We start from the raw sequence: 26,465 nt of genomic DNA on the forward strand, positions 1-26,465 counted from the left end.
TTGGATTCCTTATCTGATATTTTTCAATGAAAACTGGTTCTGTGTTTTAAACATTTAATCTTTATCCTGATTTTTATTTTCAACCGATCATTCTTGCACTAATACCCTTTTGGCTTTGAGGGCATCGAATGAAACTCTTGTCACATTTGAAATAACAATTTGATGAAAAAAATTATCTGATGAGAATCTTATTCAAAAACATCTCATGAAAAGGTTTTTTTTGTGTATCAAAGACATAGAATTGAAATTCACATTTGGTGCAATTTCTGCTTTTGCACTGATTGTAACTTAATTTAATTCATATTTTGTTTCTCAAAACTCGATTTGAAATTATGATTTAGATTTAAGACACTGAATTTTGGTTCTGAATATAACGTGATTTAAAGTTTTGAACTCTTAAACTCTTATATCTCTATCTCTATGGAATGTGGATTTAATTATTTTGTTTATTTTTTTAAATTTTGTTTACTATGTTTCAAATCTGCATGATTCTTCCTAATTGTAGCTAGGTAAATATTTCTCGAACAAGCACAAACCAAACGGTCAATTATGATATGAACATTATTTCAAATATCTATCCGGTAATTTTTTTTTAAATTAGAGAAATTTAGTTGATAATAAGGGTTTAAAAAAAAATGAAAACTTAAATTTGCATTTTGCAGCTTAAATCAGAGCTTTCATTTCTAAGGAATTTCTAAATTCTACCGCAATGTTTGTACGTGATAAATTATCAATTGTTATTTGAAGATACCGAAAACTATTTTCTACGCAGACAACATGGCTATTTGAAGATAGTTTACTGAACTCATCTCCAGTGTTTTTTACACGTTTAAAAAGTTTTTTATTTTCTGGGAAAAAAATCGAATTATAGGGCCCCCCAAAAAAAATTGCCCCGGGCCCCCCGATGGCTTAACCCGGCTCTGGTGGAATCATCATAAGATTCGAATGAAGGTAAAATTTATTAGTTGAGATCGTAAGTTAAATTTTTTTTCAAACAAGACTACTCTTTTTGAGCTTTTGAAACTTTATTCTGCCACGATCGGAGATCTGAAAGGATTCAATCGCGGTAACTTGTTAAACATTGTTTTTTTTTTACATTTTTGTCGTCCATCAAAACTTATCTGTCGCATTAGCTTAGCGCCGGTTTAAGAGCTTACGAGTCTGGACCTGGCCAAAAATTTGTTGTTTGAGGTTTAGTTTACATGAATAATTGCTCGGCGTAATTTCTAACCTCTCAGAGACAAATTTACTGGACATTTCAGCGCTCTATACCTAGTTTTTTGCTTATTCATAATTCAAAATGCTGGTATAAGACTTTTGTACCCTAATGATCTTTAACCGTAGTTTCCGATCATGTCCTTCACTTCAACATTTCGTTTGAGCTTGGCTGACATTTTTAACAGTGTTTACATACTTTTTTATCACTCATTCTACATATTAATTTTCTGTATAAACAACGATTTAGTCAGTTCTCGATTTAATAAAGATGAATTTTGAAGGAAATTGCGCACAATTATTTTTGTCTTCTATTCCAGGGCTGGTAGCGGTTTGACAATGAAATAGTAGGGACTTTAGTGACCAAAATTTGAAAAAAAGTTACCAAATAGTGACTTTGAGGACCGAAAAAAGTGACCAAATAGTGACTATGTAGAACGAAAAAATAACTTTGAAGTACAAAAAATGTGACCAGTCAGGCCCGTGCGATGGACCCTTCCGGGGGGGTTTTCAAAATTCAAATTTAGATAAAATTAATAACAATACCAAAAATAAACAATTGAAAAGGAAAGGGTTTTCTTAAACCATATGTCACTCATGTTCAACACAAAAACTAAAAAAATGACTGATAAACAAAATTTGGAAATTTAAAATTAAAAAATATCTGAATTCTAAAATAAATGTCAAATCTTGTACAAAACTTAGCATGAATAGATGTTAGGAAAATCATAATAATTGTTAATTTTTATTCATCTAAATTTGGAATTCTTTTCCTCATTTTTAACTGGAAGTTTAGTGAGAAATTCCGCTGTAGTTTTTAATTTGAACAAAAAATATTTAATTACGATTTAAAATGTAAATTACCGATTACTGAATAAGAAATGAATTTTGAACAGAATTTATTCAATGTTTGATGTTTTAATTTAATTTGATAAAAAGAAGAATATATTTATAATTATTTTAAAAGTGCCAGTTATAGAAGCCAGACATAAAACCTTTAATAAAGTAAAATCCTCCATGTTCAACTACACTGACAAAGAAATGTTAGAAAATGAGTAATTATGTGAATGATAAAAACTGATAAAAAATAAAAAATAATGATTTCAAAACTTTTGTTATTAATATTCAAAGCACAAATCAAATACAAAGTTAGTTAACACTGCGTATTAAAATTTATTTTTAAAGTTGCTACTGAGAACAATTTTTCAAACTTTTTAGATAATTTTATAAATCATGATCGATCCAAAAAACATGATTTCATATACAAAATATTAATAAGAAGTGTTTAAATTTTTAATCGCAGGTTTTTGAGCTTTTAATTACAAGCTCTGAGTATTTTGTTTTTTTTTTTTGATTAAAATATTGGGTCCTGAAAGAACAGAAGGTTGAAATTATGTTTTATTATTAAAAATTTGGAGTTAAAGGCTTATGGTTGAAGAACACGAAAATTCAGAATTTAAAAACAAGGAAACAATTGTTAAAAATATGTCTTAAAAATTTAAAAAGTTTGATTGAAAAAAATCCGGCAAGTTGATTAGAAAATTAAAAAAAAAACGTACAATAAAATTCGGTGAATTCATTTGAAAATTGAAAAAACAATATGAAAATAAAAAATATCAGTTTTTAAAAACATTCCAGGAAAATTTTTTCAATAAACATGTTTCACCATAACCATTTTGGTGCTTATTTTTTTAATTATTGATTTGGTAAATAGTGTCCTCAACTATAAATTTCGTCAAATTCGTTTTGGTGATAAATTTTTGGTGTTAAAGTTTAGTTTTGTTTGTTTTGGTTTATAAAGAGTTTATTTTAGTTTTGGTGATAAAGAGTTTATTACTAGTAAAATTGATAGATAACTGATTATGGAAAAATGTCATTACAAGTATTTTTGACATCACAGCAGAAAGTGTAAAAAAAACTTGATTCTATTTAAAGCTCATTAATTCATATAAAACTTTTATTTCTAAATAATATGTTTTTAATTTGAGTTTTTGTAAAAAGAAAGTGCAGAAACTTCTCTAAAGATTTTAAATTATTTTCAAAGTCATTTCAATAACAAACCCACCGTACGAGGAAAGGTGTGCTCTGATATGTCCAACCTCACTCGAAAAGCGGCGCGTCGAACTGCAGCAAGGTTTTATATTCGACACCCTGACCAACCGTATTGACTGTGCTTACGTTCTACAACGTGTTAACATTTATGTACCAACGAGAACACTCCGACAACGTCAGTTTCTTTCAATTCCTCACCACCGTACTGCCTATGGCCAAAACCACCCTATTGACAAGTGTTGTGAACTTTTTAATTAAGTGTTTAATTTGTTTAATTTTAATATGTGCAAACGTCGTTTTAAAATAGGCTTAAGAAGAATTTCCTAGTTTTTAAGTCATCAGTCTGTACGGTAATTAAACCAAAGACGAAATAAATAATTTTAAATATAAAAACTGATAGAAATATTGCATACATATTTAGATTCGGGGAACTCAAATTAGTTGAAATTACCGTTTAAATTCATTGCACCTAAAAAAATGTAATTTTTGTGGCCTTGTGTAAATTTTTACAACCCTTTTTTTAAGCATTTAGAAGAACAAAAAACACGAAATAAAATTGAGTCTGAAATTGTTTTTTAAAGAATATTTCATATCATCATAACATTTGTTATGACATAAGAGATTTTTTTTTCATAAAAAAAATGGTTCGTTTCAATCTCAATCTTAGTTACACTTCTTAATAAAAACCCATTCTAACTAAAGGCGAGATAGGGTTTTTGTATATCAAGTTTTGAGTTCCAATACAAAAGGTTGATTGAACTAAAAACTAGAATCTACAATCAAAGTTAGTTTCAATTCACGAACGTCAAATAATGTCGTAGATCGAAATGTCTCAAGCCAAGGGTGATTCATGCCGAAATTCCGCCGGAGGCGAAAAAAATTGCTGACTGTCTGATCAAGTAATTTACCGTTACTACCGTCAACATTAACACGCGCAATTTAAATTACTTTTTTATTGGTTTATTATCGGTGAAAAAAGTGACTTTTGGTGATAAAAGTGACCATTTTTCGGAAAATAGTGACTTTAGTGACCAAATGATGAAAAAAGTGACTTTTTAGTGACTGACCCAAAAAAAGTGACCAAGTCACTAAAAAGTGACTCGCTACCAGCCCTGCTATTCTTGCATCTTTAATATGTCGGAAGTGCGTTAGTTTTGAGTTTGGAAAAAAAATGGGCTGGTTTTGCATGTCCGATTACTTAATGATCCCGCATAGGGCCGTGGTAAAAGACCTCCACTGTTGACGATCCGGAGCCAGCGTCTTCACTTGGTCCCAGTCAATATTCTCGTCGACAGTTCGGATTTCAGCGGCTAGGCTTCGCCGCCACGAGTTTCTGGGTCTGCCTCTTCTTCGATGACCTTCTGGATTCCAATCTAGCGCCTCTCTGCAAATCTCGTTTTCATCTCTTCGCAGCGTGTGCCCAATCCATCTCCACTTACGTTCCCGAATCTCGATTTCTAGCGCCCTTTGATGACACCGGCGATGTCCGATTACAGGAACATAACTATTGCCAAAAGAAATGTACCATTCCTAAATCAACTAAGCAACAGCTCTGGTTTCTGAATTCTGAAATTTGAAATATAACCATCTACGATGAATTTCAGGTGAATTACGGATCTATATTTTAATCAAACTTTAACTTTAAGCTTGTATTATGATTCGAATTTTAATTTTAATTTCTAATGCTTAGCTCTAGTTAATTGCTACTGATTGGTATTCTAATTAAAATTTTTTCTTAGCAATTTTGAAAACAGAATCCGCTGAATATTATTTTCCTTAAATATTTTGAAATTTTGTTTCAATTCTCTTCTTGATTACTGAATAAGGTTTTTAATTGTAGGGGAATGTGGGGTATCGTGGGCCATGGGGAAACGTGGGCCATGGGGAAACGTGGGCCACTTTTAATTATCTTTTAATTATGTGTTGAGATAAAAATCTCAAACCAACTGTCATCGTCGTCACTTTGCGTGAGCATATATTTCTATATGTTGTTGACTGAAATACGCATCATATGCTTCATTTATTTATCAAGCTAAAAAAGTTAGAAAAATTTACTTACATAATTAAAAAAACACCCGCTAATTTCATCGATGGGGAACCTAAAGTGCATAACAAAAATATGCTCATACGCTTATGATCTTAGTTTTGTCATGATCTTTCACGTGGAAAAGGAATTTTTGATAAAACATCAATAAGTCACACAAACGCAACCAATTTGCAAATCATAGCTTGTAAGGAATCGTGGGCCACACATCTTGAACCACCTATATTTTTATGTTTTTATACACATTCAGAACTTAAAATACGTTTTCCCTATCTGTAAAGTTTTCTTATGCCAAATGAAGAGTTATGAATAATATTTTGTCCATCCTTTATAAGAAATTTTGTCAAAACGTTCGCGAGTCAGGTTTTGGAATCTATGCGATCATACACAGCTCTCTTTTTTATTTCATCATCTGAAATTGCTTTAAAATAACGAAATGGATTAGGAAATCACAGTTTTGGGTCAACTCATAAACTTTGCTTGTTATTTGGTCAATTTGGATTTGGTGGCCCACGATTCCCCACCATTTTTCAAAATCCAAAAAATATTGCTTTTTTTTAAATAGTCAGAATTTCGGAAAAATAACTTATTAAAAATTATAAAAAATACCTTATGATTCCTTGAAAATGTAGAAAACCATGCCATTTTTTATTTTCATTTTATCTTTTATAATGAAGATGTTATGGAACAACGAAAAAAAGTGGCCCATGATTCCCCACTCTCCCATATAGTTTTGATTTTCTTTAGGGTCTGAGTTCTGGGTACTTGATTATGTCCAGAATGGCATGTTAACACATTGCGGGATATCTCGTTTTTTCGCTCGCCGCAAGTGTGCTACACTCAAAAGTTTTTTATTTTATCATTAAACTTTCTTCTACAAAATTGTCGAAATTTATTCTGTTTTTGCGAAATAATATTCTGACTTTCTGTGTAAACCCGAAAATTCTTTGATGATTTTCTGTGATACTTTTTCCATTATTTTATTGACAAGTCAAAACAAATTGGTTGTTTTCTACAGTTTGCCAAAAAAAAATAATGCACATTAGCAATCATATCACATTGTTTCAATTAAAAGTTAGGAATACAAATTTTTTATAGGCATCAAAATTTTTAATTAAAAAAAATGAGCGAAACTTAAAAAATCTGTGCTCTGTGACACAGATTCTGTGATGAAAATTTGCTCAAAATTCTGTGAAATCAGAGATTTTTCTGTAATTTTGGACAGCTTGGAGTTAATCTGACTTTTGAGTCTGAATTTGCAAACCAACAAGGAAATATGCAGGTATATCGTAACTCGAATTTATAATTTGAAGTTTGAATTCAAATTTTGAAAATTATTCTTAGGCTTTGATTCGGTTTTCAATTTTCATTTTTTAATTGTGATAAATGCGCAAAATGTTTAATAGAATCACACAAAAATTTGTAAGTTTTTTCTAAATTTTATGCAACATGGTGGCCATTTATTTTTAATTTTTTTCTACAACGGCGCGTTAGCCAATTCCACCACGGTGAACGTGATGGAACCGGCGAACACGAGCAATCGAGCTCTGCCGATCAACTGCTGGACCTTCTATCGAAACACCATGTATATCCCGCATGTGATCTTTCCCTCTATTGATCTCTCTTGTTTCTCTAACCCCACCCATCGACTCGGGATTTTAGCCGAGCGAGCACATGGTCGATTGCTTCGGGTTTGCCGCAACTTACGGTCAGATGAAGAAGCAATCAGTGCCGCTCAAGGTTCCGAGCAGACCAGTTACACAGGGAGGTGTTGCTCTGTTGAAATCAATACTGATGTTATGAAATCGCTTGGTACATCTTTGTACCTGAAAATGATCACATTTTCATATGTGATGAAAGAAATTAGAGAAACATGAACTATCAAAGAACGAAAGAACATAAGCCGTAAATATCATGAAAATTTCGAAAAAGATACAACGGCTCACCGACAGGAAACTTATTGTGAAAAACTATTTTTCTTAACAAGAGATAAGTTCTTCGCGCCTTTTCTGCTTGTCAATAATTTGAATTTTCATTTTTGGACAAATTTTTCAACCGTTTTTAACATGTAACATAAACCAGAAAATTTTGATAGATTTTTTTTTGCAAAAACTTGAAGTATGGTTATGATACAAAATGTGTACTGAATATTGTGATTTTTTAAATTGTTCCTTCCATTACCTCAATTCAAAATAGTCAAAATTACCAAAAAAAAATCTCGAAATATTTTGGAACTAGATCTGAAATGTATGAAAAAATTTGAGATGTATGCGCTGCGCTCAAAAATCCTGGTTTAAAAAAAACGACTTTTCCCACAAGTCTTCTATGGAATTTAGATTCCGATTTTATACCGCTTTTTAGAAAAAAAAAATTTATGATAATACCAATGAACTTTAGAATTCAATAGGGTTAATCAGGGAAAAATGATAAATCCATAAACAATTTTCCCGGTTTTGATTAGAAATTCCAGGTTTTCCCCGGTTTTCCCGGTTCCATTTTCAATTTCCATTTTTTTCCGGTTTCCCCGGTTCGCTGGCCACCCTGTTAGCTGCTACTTCTCCTACTCATACAGCAATCGCTTCGAGCGTTCGAGTCGCAGGGCTTTTATTCGTTCTTTTATCAAATGATGATGCATTTAAGTAATCTTTGACCAATCGTTGCATGGAAGAATTCGAGATATTTACTTCCTAAGTCAGCCTCTGGAAAGATCTTACTGGATTACGCTTCACTTTCGTCTTGGCAATTTTACCACTTTTACAGTGCGTGTGACATTTGAATATCACTTTTTTGGTTTTTTTTTGAATATTTTACTCTCACGTGATGTAAAAGAAATTCCAATATATGGAGCTTACCTGAAAATTCTTTGGCTACAACTTTTCCAAAGACAGACAGTTCTAATTTTTTAAATACTAAACATGCCAACACTTTGTAATATTCATATCTTCAGGAGTCAAATGACCCTAAACACTTTTTCCACTAAAACTCTCTTGTTTCTCAGCCGATTTATACAAAATTTATGGTTTTGGAAAGATTCAAAGTCGAAGAAAACGAATTGAAAAAAACATGTTCAGGTAAAAGACTGTGAATCAATTATTGAGTGCTCGAAAAAAAAATCAGTTAGTGTATAAGTAAGCTGAAATTAGAAGCTATATGTATATGGAAATATTTTTTAAGATCTCAAAAAATGTGAAAAAAGTGTTGTACAAACCGTACGTTTTGATCAATCAACCACCGAAGTTGTTCCAGTCACAGTAGAAAAATTTAGAAAAGTAAATTGCAAAGGTGACGTAATTTGTCACATTTTGGCAGCTTTATATTTATAAAAAACGAAACAAAGAATTTATGACGACTATTTGAAGGTAGCTGTTTTTCGAACTTTATATCAATCCTGTAGTGGAATTTGCGAAAAAAAAATAATTATATTAGGCGTTATCATCATTTACTGTTCAAAATATGCCATTTGACCCTCTCCGGTACCGTTCAGTGTTAAGATATATGTTTGAAAACCAAACAATTAGACAGAAACTGAAACCCGGTTTAAATCAAGAACATCAAGTTGATTCCAAATCACTTTTCGTTTATTGATGTACCTATGAATGTATTCATTTCTTCATCAATTTACCAAAAAAATATTTTTACCGTACCGATGTACAAGATCTAGCACCAAGTTAGAATTCTGGACGTAAAATTCCATGAAAATCATTAAACTCCTAATAATGAAATTCCCAAGTGTCAGCAACAGTTTTACAAAACATTAGTCACATCCTGAAAAACTAAAAGCAATTTTTAAAACAATGGATGAATCATCCAATAGGATGGAAATTCCCGTAAAAAATACCTCCTTACACAATCTCCTTTATCCTTTTTTATAACATCAAACAAGCTGCGAAAAAATCGTTTTATGGCAGACGTTCTTTTGAATACATGTTCGAGCATCTGTAATTTAGAATTATTGGGGGTCCATCTAATATTGGGAGGGCCATAGTAAATTTTCGAACAAACGCAGAAAAAAAACAGCCAAGAACCTGTTGGGGCCGTAGGTGAAAATCGTGACCAACGCCAAATGTACCCGGGAGATGCATTTGGTGCGCAAAGTCATGTTGCTTGTTATGTTGAACCGACAAGTAGGTATCCATAAGTTGGGCTGTTCAGTATGGGCGGTATGGGGCTTCAACAGCTTTCAATTTATGAATAAGCTTAGGATAATGTACTGTCAATTATGTAATGATAACATATGTGCCGCCGCTCATGGAACTGGATGATGAGTTAATATTATGAGAGAAAAATTCAGGCTACCGTTTCATTTTTTGTATTTTATTTTTTAAATCTGAAGAAACTTTGTTTGTTATTTTTAATTTTGATTTCAGAAAAATATATTTTGGATTATTGTTTCAAGGTTCGTACTGTTTGACGTTATGATGAAAAAGAATAGAAAAAAACCCGAAAAACATTCATATCCAAACAACCGTATCACGAGGCAGCATTTATCGACAGATGCATCAACTTTTCGTTCCCATCAGTTCTAGTTATTAAATTACGAACTCTGGGGCTCCGGGTATTAAAAATTAATAAACCGCTGTCTAAGAACGATTTTGCTCACAGTCAATCATGTACTCGAAAGGAGCAAAAAAAAAATGCTGAAGGCAGGAGGTAGAGAAAAAAACTTCCCGACTATTTCTCACAAACCATTCAAGGGCCATCATGAGGGATTCCATTTTTCAGGCCATTGTTTGTTCTGTGATGGGTTTATGTACATTACATTCATTCCCGTAGCTTGACGTGCGCTTCAATGTGCATGTGTACATACATTTCTCTTTAAATCCAAGTCCAAAACAATAACAGCAACGGGTCCCTCCGCTACGATTTCCTTTGGGCTCACTTGCAGAACAGGAGAAAAGTAAATATAAAAAGAAAAAGCGAATGCAAAAAGGGGCTGAAACTTTAGCTTCTACCGATTCGGGGTTGAACTCGAGAAAGGAAATAATGAAGGGGGAAACCTCTGGTACAGAATGGAGTCGATTTTTAGAATTGCTTGAAAGTTTTTCTGACCAAGCAAATCAAAACATTCACATATTAGTTTCCATTACTAATCATGAATTGATTGTTTGAATGTATTTGTCAAATTTTCGGTTCAAGATTCTGGATTTAGATTTCAGCTTTCTTTATGAGAAAAAATTTAGATTCTAGGTTTTTATATTTGAATTTCCGATTTATTTTCATAATTCAACATTCCAATTCCGATTTCAGACACTGATTTCAGATTCAAATTTCATATTTCAGAGTCAGATTACAGACAAAGATTCAGATTACAGATTTGTTTTTCAGAAAACCTGAACCTATCTAACAAATCTAAATGGCTAACACATAAACAAATACAGATTTAACAAATGTCACCCGAAATTCAGATTTCAGATTCGGTAAAATGATGTTTAACAAAATTTGTTGTAAGATCAATTCATTGGTTTCCTTTTAAATTCAGAGCTACTATTTTTTTTTTCGTTTTTAAATTCCCAAGTTTATCTTAGTTTTAAAAAATTTAAAAAAAAATCTTATATGCGGGAATGTTTGACAAGTCACATAAAGCGCACTTCAAAGTCTTTTGCTCGGCAAATTTCGAGCTTTTTTTTGCCTGGGTTAATATTATTCATTCAGAAAGGAAGCTTGTAAGTGTGATCCCAGGAATTTTAAAATGGAAAAAAACAAAAATTTATCGACAGTTTTCCTAAAAAAGGAAAAATAAGAAATTTAGAATTCAAAACTGAACGTGAAGAATTTAGGATAAATTATGCAATTATATAAAAATTCGCAGTCTTATTAAAGTGTCCATGATTCAATTCAAAGGGGATAGAAGGAATGAATGAAGTTTATCTCTAAAATAAATTTAAGAAATCGCGAAAACCTAAAATTTGTAAAATATTAGAAATCTGTTCTGAAGATCGAAACATTAAAAATCTAGAATATCTAGCTAATCATTAGGGTTAACGGTTCAAGTTGCCTAAGTCAGATTTATTTTGAACCATTGATACAACAGGGTGGCCTACAAGTTTCTATTTTTGAATTCCCAGTTTTCCGATCGATGTTTTGTGTTTCCCCGGTTTCAAATTACATAAATAAATATGTTTATCAGTTTTTTTTAACCAAAAAAAAAAAAATATTTTTATGATAGTAACATGGATTTTTTTTTACAGAAAATATAACCGTAATCCGCTCTTGAGTGTCAATATGTTGGCGGCTTGTATCTTTACTCAGGCGCATTAAGCTACAGCACTTCAGTTTTTCGTTATGCAAAGTCTCAGAACAAAAATCCGAAAAACATGCTTTGGAAAAGAATCTGTAGCAGAGTTTTTTCAGCACGTATCCGGGCCGCACATATCCGGGCTGTTTTATCTAAAAACCTGGCGAAATCCGACCATTTCATTCCAAGTAGTCGACAAAAAACCTAGGCAATATCCGGGCAAATTTGGTTAAAACCCAGAATTTCTCAACATAAATCGAGAAAAAAATTACTTGAACAGTTTTTTTCCGTCAAAACTCATCAGCAGATTTTAAATCGAATTTCGGTCTTCCAAAAAACCATTCATAATTAATTTTATAAAACTTGCTGGAAAAATTTCGTTGTGAACGCATAAATAGAACATTTTTACAACAAAATTTGTTTTTTTTGTTTGGTTTGCCCAATTAAGTGAATAAATCCGAGCAAAATCTGGGCTTTTTCAATAAAACCGGGCAACCGTGCCGGGCGGACTTTTCCAAAATTTTGTATTAAATATCTGGGCAAAACCGGGCAATCTGGCAAGCTAAAGTTAGAAGCTATGCGTTGCGCACAAAAATAAGATAAGATTCTGACCACAAAAAATAAAAATTTGGTGTAAAAACCGTACTCAAAATTGTTTTTGTCACAGAAGATAAATTTTGAAATATGGATCGGAAAGTTGACGTAATTTGATTACATTTTGGTATCTTTAAATTCTCAGAATACGAAACACAGAATATTTGACGACTTTTCAAGGGTAGCTGTTTTCGAAGTTTTTGTCAATTTGCAATTTCTCAGATTTTCTAACATTTTTAAAATCAACTTTATACTAGATTTTGAGTATGTTAACGAAAAATTTCCGCAAAAAAATTATATTCACTAGAAATACAATTCCATACTGGTTCTAGTGAAACAATTAAATAAGTACAGCAATGCTTTCCAAAAACAGCGGTTTTTGTCAGGAGTGCTGTATTGACACTCCAGGGACTGTAACCAAGGTTGCCGAAGAAAATTCTGTGTTTTGACGAAATAAAATTCTGACTTTCTGTGATTTAACGCAAAAATTCTGTGATGGATTTCTGTGATGCTTTTTCCATTAATTTCAATCAAAAGTCATGTCAAATTGCGTCTTTTTACATTTTACTTAAGAAAAATCAATAAACATTACCAATTTATATCATAATTTTCCAACTCAAAGATAATTATTCAAGTTTATATCGGTATAAAAAAAAATAATTTTGAAAAAACACCCAAAATTTAAAAATTTTGTGAAATTTGTGAATATTTCCAAAATTTTGTGTTCTATGACACAGATTCTGTGATGCAAAAATGGCTTAAAATTCTGTGAAATTATAGACTGCAACGGGTGAAACTTTCTGTGACGAATGAGGGATAATATTAGCAGGTTTAAATGCAAAACCGCAAAGAAGAAATTCAATTATTACCTTAACTTTATCCTACAAAATCTCGTCGAAAATTGTGACCTTTTTCTAAGTCTTTATAAAGGAAACTTGTTTATTTTATTTTTTTGATTAGAATGGCTCTGATACATATAAAGTCATGTGATAACCTTAAAATTTCAAATTGAAGTTCTAATCAAAAATTAGTTTATTTTTTTTTGTCCTCACATTGAACCTTACTTTTAATCTCTGGCTTTTAAATAGATTTCGCTGAATCTTATTCTCTGAACCTTTTTAATACCGAGCCAAATGGCCGGATTTGCAGAGGTCTACGGAAAAGATAAAAAAAAATCAAAAAACAATGTTCACAGAATGATTTACATTATTTGAGATTTTTATTTTTTGGAACATAATCTTAACTCTGGGAAAATATTAATAATTCTATCTTTTGGAACATATTAAGCTGAGATGAGCAAACTTAAACCCCTTTTAAACCGCAACAACGATATATCCCCGCTCGGTTTTAAAAGGGTTAAGCATTCTGATTTTTTTTTAGATTGTGGCCTTGGACACTGAATCCGGTTTTAGATGGATAAATTTTAAATTATTTTTTTATATTGCGTTTTTAGAGCCTGAGTTCTGCTTGCTGGATACTGGATTTGGCAAATCATTCTTAATTCCGAGAATTTTCAATCAAGCCTAAAAAAAATCAACGTTAATGCAAATTTTAAATTTGAAATCTCAATCCAAATTCGTTGCTGCTTTTGTGAATAAGGGTTCCGAAACTTATACGCATATAATTGGTGCAATAAGGACGTTTAACCGCTTCTCCGATCATTTTGATTTTGACGTTTCGAGGGAATCGAAACGAAGAAGAATCCTTAGTGCTTTAAGTATAGTATAGGGTAAATTCCATGTAATTGTAGTTTGTCTGTAATTTTTAACCTATCATTTGGATCAATATGTGATCTGTGATGAAAATAAACAAATAACAAATGATAAGTATTTTTTTTTTATTTCTCTTCTAATGTAGAATGCGGTTTCAGAAAAAGCGCAATTTTTTTTGTAAATTTAATTAAAAAATCTTTGATCATGAGACCTTTGTAAATAAGAAGACCTACATGTGATTTAGGACTGTATTTATTTAATTTTTTTAATTTAAAATACATTTTTTACAATCCACTAGCAAAGAAAAAATTTTAAAATACCCATAAAATATTTAGGAACTGAATCGTAAATACTGTAAATGTAAGCGCTAAGCACAAAAATTCAGATTTTTTTTCATTATTGAATTTACTTTCCGATTCTCTCTCGCTTTTCCCCAATGACCAACCTTTAATAAACAACTATGAAATGTAGCACATGGAAAAAAAATATCATGATAAAATGAATAAACTTTAGAATTCAATAGGTTTTTATTTGAGAAAAACGATTTCTACAGATTTTGTCCGGGTTTTTATTCGAGATTTCGGGATTTTTCTCAGTTCGCTGGTCATAATATGGTTTTAAAGACAATAAATAGGATTTTTAAGAACAGGTGAACCACAGTTTAAAAAATTTTGTCAATTTTAATTCTGGCAGTTCGGTGATGGAATATTCCTTTAAAAGAATTGGAAAGTGATACATAAAGCATGGATCACGATGAATCTGGACGCCTTAAAACGGGTCTATCTCGGAGCTATGTAAACGAAATAAAAATGTTTTATACTTAAAATGTAGGGTTTTTATTGCACTTTAAAGGAAAAATAATAAAAAAAATATTCCGATAGTGTTTTGATGAATTTTCGAACTTTTCGTCGAGTACCACTCATCATAGTTTGGACACCCTATTCGCTGATTCAGCGGCCATTTTGTTCCACAATCTCTTCGTCTCTGTTGCACCCCGAGTCGTCCTACCATTCTTCTTCACCTTCTGCTTGAAAATTGTCCAAAATTTTTCAATAGGGCGAAATAGAGGGCAGTTGGGTGGGTTGATGTCCTTTTCGACAAAATCCACCCGTTGGCCCGATAAAACTTTAGTACCTCTTTTTTGTAGTGGCAGCTTGCCAAATCTGACGAAAACTTTACTGGTCCTTTGTGAGATCTAATGTACATTTCGGAGTCCATGGTCTTGTTTTTCACAAAAACCGGGGTTTTTCGTCCGCAGCTGCAAATACCTTGCCCGATCAAACACTTTCTTGCAAACTTATCGGCAAAAACGAATTCGAACTTGCCGGGGACATCACCCTGACCGGTTCAGTGCCCCACTGCAGCGGCTTTATAAAATTTTTGTCCAGGACTTGGATTTCGCGCCAGGATTTTGCGATTTTTGAACCCGACCACGTCGGGTTTTTGACGTAGGTGTCCCAAATTTATTTTCGTCTCGCGGCCTCCATAACGTATAACTTTTTTGGAACAAAACGAATCGCAATGAAATTTTCAGCACTGATAGAGGATGATGATGATATTTATTTAAGACCTTTCAACCTTAGAGGTCATTCGGGTCTGCCTGATAGAGGAACATTTCCGAAAAAAGTACGTCAAAACATTCCAGATCCAACAACTAGGAGCGCAATGGTGTAATAAACAGTGCGTCCAGATCCATCGTGATCCATGCTTTTTGGATAGAAAAGTTAGAAGAATTTTTTTTATAGATGTTGAAAAGAGCAAACAAATATTTTGCGAGGAAAACTTATTAACACATTGCGGACCTAATACGAGATATCTCCTTTTTCCACTTGTGGCGAATGTGCTACACTCAGAAGCATAACTCAAATGTGTCAAATTTCATAATGAAACTATATTCTACATAATTGAACACTACACTTTCGGTAACTCAAAGAAACAAATTCTTCATAAATTTGGTAAAGAGGTTTCGGAGATTCAGAACGCCGAATTCCGGTGTATCTAGTCGAATCTAAAGTTTATTCATAAATTTTGTTTGTATAAACTTATCAAATTATGTTTATAAAAAAATAAAAAATGTATAACTGTAAGTACTGTACTGTAAATACTGTAAATAACAAACGCCTAATTACTAGCCAAATGCCGGTGTATTGTCACAAAACCAACAAGTAAGTCAATGGAACTAGATCACATACCTGTAAATGCCCAAATTCATACAACGGTTGGGATTGCCACCTTCTTGATAAGCTGCCTCCGGTTACACCAAAAGTTCAATGAAAAGAATCATTGAACCATTTCCATTTTTTGGTTTCATCACAAACAGAAATCTAATCCGATTTCGAAAGTAAGAGATCTTCCTTTTATTGTGTCACCAACAGCTTCATTCACAGAAAAAAAAAAAGATCCAAATCTTGTCAACACAACTTTTGTCACCCGTCGTGGTGAAGTAATTGACAACCCAAACGAAACTCAAACAATGACGAAGTGATCCTGTAGGTCGCGCCAAAGATGAAGATTAGAATAGTAGAGACACGAATCGATTCGGTATCACACTTGTTGTACACCCAAACAGGAAACTGAAACTGAATCTGGGATTCGGTGGAAGAGGACATGGAACGTGGAAGGATCTTCCGGTGCTTGGGTAAATAATAATAATGCCTGCCTGCCTGGCTGTTAGCATTTCCGACTTTTGGTGATGCATTCATCCGCCGAGGGAAAAGGGATAGCCGATGTTTTCTATTCAATCATTGAACAGGCATGCGCAATGGGTCGCGTGTTTTAATTGCAGTTTGGGGAGGATTGATTCAAACTTGATGTCAATAAATTAGAACTAGGAATAAATAAAAACAAAATAAATGATTTTCAATAATAAGTTTATAAGAATCTGACATATTGCGTTGAGGATGGCCAAAAGCCAATTTCTCGAAGTTTAACTAAATTTTTGAATGTAGTTCGAAAGCTTTATTTTTTCGCATTATGCGTATTAACTATAATCTCACAAAATTTGAGCTTTCTAAAAGATGTGTGTGATACAGAAATTCTACGAAAGTCGGACTTTTTGGACATTCAAATTGCAATATCTCAAAAAATACGCAACAACTATTGATTTTGCAGAGTTATTGTTAAAGTTATTTAGAGTTCTATCAGTTATTTTAAAATCAGTGGTATAAAAGTCATGATTCAAAATTTGAGTGTTGGACCGAAAAAATGCTATTTTCATACAATTTTGGACGGTTAATTAGATTTTTTCTTACTCAATTATCAAAATTTTCAAAAAAGGTAATGCCGAAAAGAAAATGATTCATTTGTGTTTTAAAGTCAAAACATCATGATATTTTTTTGTATAAAATTGATTTACATATAAAATATGATCTTTAAATGCAAACATTCGTTCGAAATTTTACAGATCCAATTGACACAACATTTCCAAAACTTCAGGCGCGCTAGCTTTAAACAACAACTACTTTGCAAAATTTCAATAATTGGCGTTTTTTTACTGTGACTGGCTCTTACTCTGCGCATTTTTATATCTCGCTATCAAGAAACCAATTTTAAAATCAATAAAAACTTTTAGAAAAAGCCTAAGCTAAATGAGAAAATGCGCAAAGATTGGAACTAAACAGAAATGGTACCGATTTGGGTAATTTATGAAATTTTTGAAAGTAGTGATGATTTTAGAAAAAAAAAATTTACCATCTGAAACTTATTGCTTTCTAAAGGATAGAGGTATTTAAAACAAATTGGAAACTTTAAGTTTTATTGAAAATTTTGTACTTAGAGTATGAATATGATAAAAAGATACGTATTGCAGGGCTGGTAGCGAGTCACTTTTTAGTGACTTGGTCACTTTTTTTGGGTCAGTTACTAAAAAGTCACTATTTTCATCATTTGGTCACTAAAGTCACTATTTTCCGAAAAATGGTCACTTTTATCACCAAAAGTAACTTTTTTCACCAAAAATAAACCAATGAAAGAGTAATTTGAATTACGCTTATTAAAATTGACATGAGGCGAAAATTTATTTGAAAATCCGTATTTAATTCTCCTATGTTTGGGTCGGTTCTAATATATGGATGTTTTTATATAGGTTTCTCCCAGAGAGAAGAACCACTCATTCGCCTAATGCAGTGGTCGGCAGAGAGAGAGAGCCAAAAACTTAAAATTTTCAAAATTTCAGAGTTTGAAAGAGCCACGTTGAAGATTTTTTGTTTTTGTTTTTAATAAAAAAAAACAAATCAAAATTTATGAATGATCAGTGAACTTAAATTTTACGAAAATAACTTTAAAATCATATAGAGTTTTTTCTTACTCTTGCTAGCAGATTTTTTTTAATCTGATTCTGATTACCATTAAGTACATGGATTCACTTCTGGATCGTCATCTCTTCAGAAATGGCGTGATTTTATATTAATCTTAATTCGTTGGCAAATATCAGGTCGATAAAACTTAACATAGGTACATAAATATTAAACTTAAATAAATTTGCATGAGGTTGAAGTGAAAGATTTTAACATAATATCATGATTTATAATTTCTTTGGTAAAGTAAAGCTTTTTAAAAAAACGAAATAAAGGGAAATAAAATTTAAATTTCCTTATAATTTTCAAGTTTTCTCATCACAATTCCCCAGAATAAGCTAATACATTCAAAAATCCAGAAGTATAAGGTTCAATTCAATTGAAATTTATGTAGTCAACAATTTAAATCTTCAAAATTATACTCCTGATAACAGGTTACAAATGTCATTCCAACGAATGTTCTGAATTTTAGGCGTCTATAAAATTCAAAAATCTCATTTAACATCACATGTGATATTTTCAGCATTCTGCGTCCAATTAATGAATACTGAAATTGAATACATTGTAGATAATTCTGCTTACTAAAGCATAGATTACTGGAAAAAAAAATTGGTCGTTTCACCAGTATAAATCTGTAAAAATATGATTTTGTTACCTTTATTACAATTCATTGAAAATTCGTGACAAATAAAAAAAGACAGTAAATTTTAACTGGCAAGATTAGTTCAAGGACACTTTTGAAGTTCCGAAACTTTTTTCGCCTCCGGCGGAATTTCGGCATGAGTCACCCTTGGCTTGAGACATTTCGATCTACGACATTATTTGACGTTCATGAATTGAAACTAACTTTGATTGTAGATTTTTATTTTTAGTTTAATCAATCTTTTGTATTGGAACTCAAAACTTGATATACAAAAACCCTATCTCGTCTTCAGAATGGGTTTTTATTAAGAAGTGTAACTAAGATTGAGATTGAAACGAATCATTTTTTTTATAAAAAAATCTTTTATGTCATAACAAATGTTATGTTGATATGAAATATTCTTAAAAAAAACAATTTCATACTCAATTTCATTTCGTGTTTCTAAAAGTTTTTTTTTCTAAAGGGGTTTTAAAAATTTACACAAGGCCACAAAATTTACATTTTTCTTAGGTGCAATGAATTTAAACGAAAATTTCACCTAATTTGGGTTCCCCGAATCTAAATATGTATGCAATATTTCTATCAGCTTTTGTTATTGAAATGACTTTTGAAAATAATTAAAAATCTTTAGAGAAGTTTCTGCACTTTTTTTTTTACAAAAACTCAAATCAAAAACATATTATTTAAAAATAAAAGTTTTATATGAATTGATGAGCTTTAAATAGAATCAAGTTTTTTTGCACTTTCTGCTGTGATGTCAAAAATACTTGTAATGACATTTTTCCATAATCAGTTATCTATCAATGTTTGATTTTACTAGTAATAAACTCTTTATCACCAAAACTAAATGTGTTCGGCCGAATTTGACAAAATTTCTATTTTAGGACACTATTTACCAAATCAATAATTTAAAAAAATAAGCACCAAAATAGTTATAGTGAAACATGTTTATTGAAGAAACTCTTCCTGAAATGTTTTTAAAAACTAATCTTTTTTATGTTCATATTGTTTATCAATTTTAAAATACATTTTCCGAATTTTATTGTACAGTTTTTTTTTTAATTTTCTAATCAATTCGCCGGATTTTTTTAATCAATAATATTTTTTATATGAAATCATGTTTTTTGGATCGATCATGATTTTAAATTAATCTAAAAAGATTGAACAATTGTTCAAAGTAGCAACTTTAAAAATAAATTTTAATACGCAGTGTTAACTAACTTTGTGTTTGATTTGTGCTTTCAATATTAAATTAAACCATCGAACATTGAATAAATTCTGTTCAAAATTCATTTCTTATACGGTAATTCACATTTTAAATCGTGATTAAATATCTTTGTTAAAATTAAAAAATAACAGCGGAATTTCTCACTAAACTTCCAGTTGAAAATGAGGAAAAGAATCCCATATTTAGATGAATAAAAATTAACAGTTATTATCATTTTCCTAACATCTATTCATGGTAAGTTTTGTACAAGATTGGACATTTATTTTAGAATTCAGATTTTTTTAATTTTAAATTTGCTAAGAAATTCTTTGGAAACTAATTTATTTCTTACTTTCTTGACTTATCGAAAATTTGGAACGTTCATTGTAATATGTTTCCAAAATTTTGTTTATCAGTCATTTTTTTAGTTTATGTGTTGAACATTTTTTATTTTTGGTATTGTTATTATTTTTTATCTAAATTAGAGCCCCCCCTCCCCCGGGCCTGATTTGGTCACATTTTTTGTACTTCAAAGTTACTTTTTTCGTTCTACATAGTCACAATTTGGTCACTATTTTCGGTCCTCAAAGTCACTATTTGGTCACTTTTTTCAAATTTTGGTCACTAAAGTCACTACTTTTTCATTGTCAAACCACTACCAGCCCTGCAAACGAGGTATCTGTATTCAAATAGATACATTAAAATTATCGTTTTCAATTCAAATAAATATGATAGGATTGAGGTGGTGTTCTCAAGAAATGTATGTTTATACCCGTCAAAGTTGTAAATATTTTTCAAAATTTGATGAGGATTACATTCTTTGATTTCGCTGTCTCAGAAGTAGTTTTTTCGTAAATGATAAACTTTGATTTTCCTGTAAGCTACAGCTCAACTATTGTGTTTAATTCACTCGAAAACATACACACGCTGTAGAAATAAATTAACTGATTTTAGTTTTTGTTGTTTCGAAACAGTTATTCTTTGCATTTACGGTTCGTAATAAATTATATCTTGGAAACATTGTTAAATAAGGCTTCAAAAAATGCTATTTTGCATTTTGGTCCTTTTCGCTTGTTTCTACAGCGGATGAAATTTTTGAATTCTCTTCTGGACCTAAATAAATCTGTGCAAGGTCACAAGACGCAATTATCGCATTAGCACGAATTTATAAATATTTTATTCAAAAATATATGAAATATTAGCGCGGTGAGCTGAAGAACCGCAGCTTTACATCAAAAGAGCCGCAGGTTGCCGACCTAATGTATTCAGAACCCCAGAGGTTAGTCCGTACAATAGTAACCAGAGTGTGCAAAGAGGATGTTTGGCCTGCCGATGCGCTACTACCACAGGATATTTTTGATAACGTTGAGAACCTTCTTTCACCTGAAAACATCGAAAGGCCATCGAAACCCGTAATATGGCAGAAGTCGAGCTAGCTCAAGCGATGCTAGAGGGTGTTTCGACTGTTAGGAAACAGCAGTCTTCACAAAAACGAGCTGCTGACCAAGTTCAAGATACCGTAGAGAAGAAAAAGGCGCGTTTGATAACTGGCTTCTTCGCCAAAAAGCCGAAGAATTACCGAAGACGGTGGACTTAAATGCGTTTTTCATGATACAAAAAGGAATAAATTTGTAATCCAATGAACATTTAACACTTTGCAGATCAAAAATCATCTTTATTAAACTTGATAACTACAGAATTATCTTTGGCTGACTATTTTATTTGCTTCAAAATCTATTTGGTCACATTTTTTGTACTCCAAAGTTACTTTTTTCGTTCTAAATAGTCACAATTTGGTCACTTTTTTCTGTCCTCAAAGTCACTATTTGGTCACTTTTTTTCAAATTTTGGTCACTAAAGTCACTACTATTTCATTGTCAAACCGCTACCAGCCCTGGTATTGTAGTAAAACTCATTTTAATTAAACGGTACATTTCGTATAAATGATTCAAAACAGCCGCAAATAAGTAAATTCAAGTCTCAACGAAAGTAATATTTGAATCTTGTAAGCAATCATTATTTATTTTAAAAACCTCGTTTGAATGTATTTTATAAACTTTGTAAAACCCTATGCTTTTCGTGAAAGTAGATAGATTTTCAAAACGTTTATTCAGTTTAAAAACTGGTTTGATTTCACTGTGTTAGATAAGATCACAAATTAACCAATGATTTCTCGTTAATTTTATCCAACAATGATACCGAAATTTACATTTCGTTCTCCTTAATATTTTCATCTGAAAATATTTGCTGAGTTTTTATTTTAGTTTAGTGGAGTTTAAATTGTTGGAATTCGAACAGATCGAACTAAACATCATCAGCATTTTTCGAGATACTTCAGTTAACTGTAAAAATCATTCCTACAAGAGGCAACATTTATGAATTGTAAATATGGATAAGAATCAGTTATTTTCGTCGATCATATTCGCTTTTTTTTTTGTTTTGTAAATGAGATTCACATTCTGTTGTTTAGAAATTTTCTCAGGGCGTGAGCTCTCAATTCGGCCTGGTAAAACCGAATCAAACCTTTAGTCAACTTTCGTTAAAAAGTTGACTAAAGGTTCAAAATGTTAAATTCTAGCATAAATTACAAGATAAGCTCCAAAACTCGCAATTATGCTACGCATTCCCAGATTTTAATGAACCGTCTTCGTTTAAAGTCTGCTTCATTTAATATTGGAACAAATTTTTTTGCTCATTGTGGCGCTCCTAGTGGACGGATTTGGAAACTTTTTTCACCCACGTGTCGGGAAATTCATTACCTTTCACCATGTATTTATGTCATAACACCAAACGATAGCATTTTGTAAACAACCGCCATGGAAGCCGAACGGAGAGATCAAATTGTGCACAGTTTTCTTGAAAATCCATTGTTGTCGGCATCGAAGCTAGCTAAACAGCTTAAAATGCCCAGAAATACCGTATGGCGTGTTATCAAGCAGTACAAGGAAACATTGACGTCGGAGTGGAACTGTCGACCGGAAACTGCGTGGGAAAGTCATCAAGGCCGTCAAGAGGAATCCCAATCTTTCAGACCGCGATTTGGCCAATAAGTTCCAGGCCGCTCACAGTACGGTGCGACGAATTCGTCTCCGGAAAGGAATAAGGTCATTCCGAGCCAGCAAACAGCCAAATCGGACGCTGAAGCAGAACAATGTGGCCAGAATCCGTGCTCGAAAGCTGTACGACCAAGTGCTGACCAAGTTCGACGGATGTATTCTGATGGACGATGAGACCTACGTGAAGGTGGACTTTGGGCAAATCCCAGGTCAAAAATTTTATTTGGCGACGGCTCGGGGGGATGTACCTGCAAAATTTAAGTTCGTGTTTGCGGATAAATTCGCCCGCAAGTGATTTGGCAGGGGATATGCAGTTGTGGACAGAAAACCAAAGTCTTTCTCACTGACAAGACAATGACATCAGAAGTCTACAAGAAAGAGTGCCTACAGAAACGGATTCTGCCGTTTATTCGTGCCCACGACCGTCCAGTAATGTTTTGGCCGGACCTCGCAAGCTGCCATTACAGCAAAACGGTTATGGAATGGTACGCAACGAACGGGGTCAGCGTAATACCGAAGGACCTCAACCTCCCAAACTGCCCCAGTTCCGGCTGATAGAGAAATACTGGGCAATCACGAAGCGGAGGCTTAAGGCAAAGGGAAAACTTGTTAGGAACATGACTCAAATGAAGAACTGGTGGAATCAAATCGCCAAAACGGTGGACGAAAAGGGTGTGCGCCGCCTAATGTGCCGTATTACGGGAAAAGTACGAGAATTTCTTCGAAACAGCAATGAATATTTTTTTTTAATTTTTTTTTATGAAAGAGTAAAGAAAATGCTACATTTGTTTTTTTTTTTACATAGTATTCCGTCTTACGACATAACTTGACGAACATAATTCCTAAAATTCACTCGGTCCATGGCAACCGTTCTCCAATTTCTCAGGCACCCCACGTTCGCCAGATCACGCTCCACTTGGTCTAACCACCTCGCTCGTTGCTACATTTGTATGAAAAACAAATTATGAATTCGTTAATAAATGACTGAACTACACGCAATTGTTTGTGTTCCAATATTAAATGAAGCAGACTTTAGCTTTGAATTGCTGTGAACGTTATGTTTTAAATTTGAACCGATTTCATAAAGTGCGGAGTGAGCCATCTTCATCAAGAGGTTGCCCTTTTAATGTTTTTTTTTTACAAATGTAGAGCTTGTATGTTCTTGCAAAAAATTGCTCAAACGGGAAAGCCATCTTATCTTTATGAAAAACTTACTAGATCTTGGAGCTCTCGCTTCGGGAATTGTAGTATCCCTCGTCGCCATACTGAATCTCATAGTCGAACCATATTTGTCGGGGGCATGAGTATCTCGAATCAACTTTCTAGTTCCTTACGGAACTGTGATTCATGAAAAAATTATAGAAAGTTATGAGTCGTTTCGTGAGTAGGGAAAGTCGGGTACGACGGACATGCTAAGTTAGAAACGCAACAGAAAGTCAGATTTTCCTTTTTCATCGCAGTTTACGTGCAGATGGGTACACTGTATAGATAAGGTACATTTTGCCAGAAAAAGTACATATTTTTGTGAGCTAAGTATTTGAGAACGTTTTCAGCCTAAAATGGAACCAATTAGTCCAAGTCCAGAAGCGAAACAGGGTTCTCAGAATTTCGTTATTTAAAGGTGCTGTTTACACCGGCAATTCACTTTCAGTAGTTTTAAGGCCTGATTGAGAAGTTGAGTGCCTTTTGACCAACAATTGGTCTTGCCAAGGTGTTTTGGAGACAACCGATGAAAAATTTTAAAATAACTGGAGAAACTATGTGTCCGTTTTACGCGAACGTGAGGTTCCCGTTTACCCGCCTTAGCAACTTTTTTTTCAAAACGTTCGTTGAATTTCCTCCAGATGGTTGAAGAGAAGCCGAATAAACATTTCACCTTAGAAAACGGTTGAAATTTTCGAAAATATTGCGAGTTATGAACTATTGTCTGAGGAGAGAAAATTACAGCAAATAATGGATCCTCAAAGTTTTTGTTTGTTTTGTTTACTATTATGAGACCTTGAGCTTGATGTACATAAGGGGTCATTAGATTTGTGCCAAACATTGTTATTTTTGAAACATTGAAAGTGTCCGTCTTACCCGACTTTCCCCAAAAAGTCATAAATGGTATTTGGTATAGGTCAGGTTTTAAACAACAGTTCATGACTAATTAAATTAAGATACTTTAAAATACAGTAGTCAGGAAATACACCTTTACATCGAATCATGCTTTGTTCGCGCTTCAGTGCGAAATTGATTCCGCTGAACTTAGTTTAATTGATTCGAATGGATTTCAAGCTCTCTGTTACGATCAGCACACAATGGAAGATAAATGAATAAATATCACTTGAGAATGCAAGATAAAAGAGAAATGTTTTCAACACTAATCTCTATTGCTACATTTGATAAAGACTAATAACGCATAATTGAATCTCTATAAATATGCTTGGGATAATTTTGAATTGTTTCGTCTTTCCAATAGTAAGGTTTTTTTTTGTTTCAATATTATTAATCGTTTTATCATATTTGTGGCATTCGCGACTTTTACTTCAATGTTGATATAGTCAGCAGATCATCTGCGGTGGTGGAAAGAAATTGGAGAAAGGTTGCCGTAGACCGAGTGAATTGGAGCAATATTGTTCATCCGGTTTCATCGTGAGACGAAACACCAAGTCAATAAATAAAATAAATACTTTTTCGAACAAATTTCATTTATTCCACTTAGGTAGGTATAGCGATGCGAGAGTTCAACCGTCGGGCTTGAATGGACTAGCGATTTTCCGTCAGCCAAATGCCTAAAATTGTGAAAATATGTAAATAAGTTGGGTTGTTCTTGACCTCTACTAAAAACAACCCGGATAGGTGTGAAACTTTTTAGGCGAAATAAGAAGTACCATTTTTTTACTCTGGCTCATCCAAATTTGATTGTACAATCAATTTGATGTTTGGAAATACAGACCCTGTTCGATATTGGCAACATCCGAGAAAACTCGTTCGTTTTTGGCATTATCCGAAAAAAAAACGTTTTATTTTGATCACTTTTTTGTTTTTTATTTTCATTTCAAATTTATCAAAATGACTGTGAAACGTAATATTAGCATGAAATTTTCAAATTCAGCCTATTTATATTAGTTTTTAATAGTAAAAACAAGTATTTTACCATGTTTTACTGCTTAAAACTAGTATAATTGATCCAAATTAAAAAAAATTATGCTTATATTACAGGGTTGCTAGCGATTTTTCATTTTGAAATTCCAAAGTTTTTCCCGGATTTTCCCCGGTTTTTTCCCGGTTGTAAATGATGATTTGCCCATTTATTATACTCGTTTCTAAATATAAAAATCATGGTGGATAAAAAAAATACAATGTATAGGGCCCCACATTTTTAACAATTGCAATTGTATCCAAAAACTTATTAACCGGTTAGAAATTA

The 26,465-nt window shown here is 32.5% G+C and overlaps 3 protein-coding genes across 4 annotated transcripts in view; 1 reads left to right on the plus strand and 2 right to left on the minus strand.

Annotated features, from left to right (window-relative positions):
* LOC129755884 (axin) overlaps positions 1-26,465 on the minus strand; it is a 357,557-nt gene that overhangs the window by 323,097 nt on the left and 7,995 nt on the right. The window lies entirely within an intron of this gene.
* Positions 1-26,465, plus strand: part of LOC129755886 (homeobox protein goosecoid-like) — a 370,053-nt gene that overhangs the window by 34,548 nt on the left and 309,040 nt on the right. The window lies entirely within an intron of this gene.
* LOC129755896 (axin-like) overlaps positions 1-26,465 on the minus strand; it is a 50,829-nt gene that overhangs the window by 16,327 nt on the left and 8,037 nt on the right. Inside the window, exon 1 of one of the 2 annotated variants that reach the window (XM_055752594.1) lies at positions 16,045-16,406. The exons of the other annotated variant lie outside the window; for it this stretch is intronic. The gene's annotated coding sequence lies outside the window, so the exon portion shown is untranslated. Of the gene's footprint in view, positions 1-16,044; positions 16,407-26,465 lie in introns of those variants that run through there. 2 annotated transcript variants of the gene reach the window in all.

Source organism: Uranotaenia lowii, chromosome 3 (assembly GCF_029784155.1).
Source record: "Uranotaenia lowii strain MFRU-FL chromosome 3, ASM2978415v1, whole genome shotgun sequence".
NCBI classification, from domain to species: Eukaryota; Metazoa; Arthropoda; class Insecta; order Diptera; family Culicidae; genus Uranotaenia; species Uranotaenia lowii.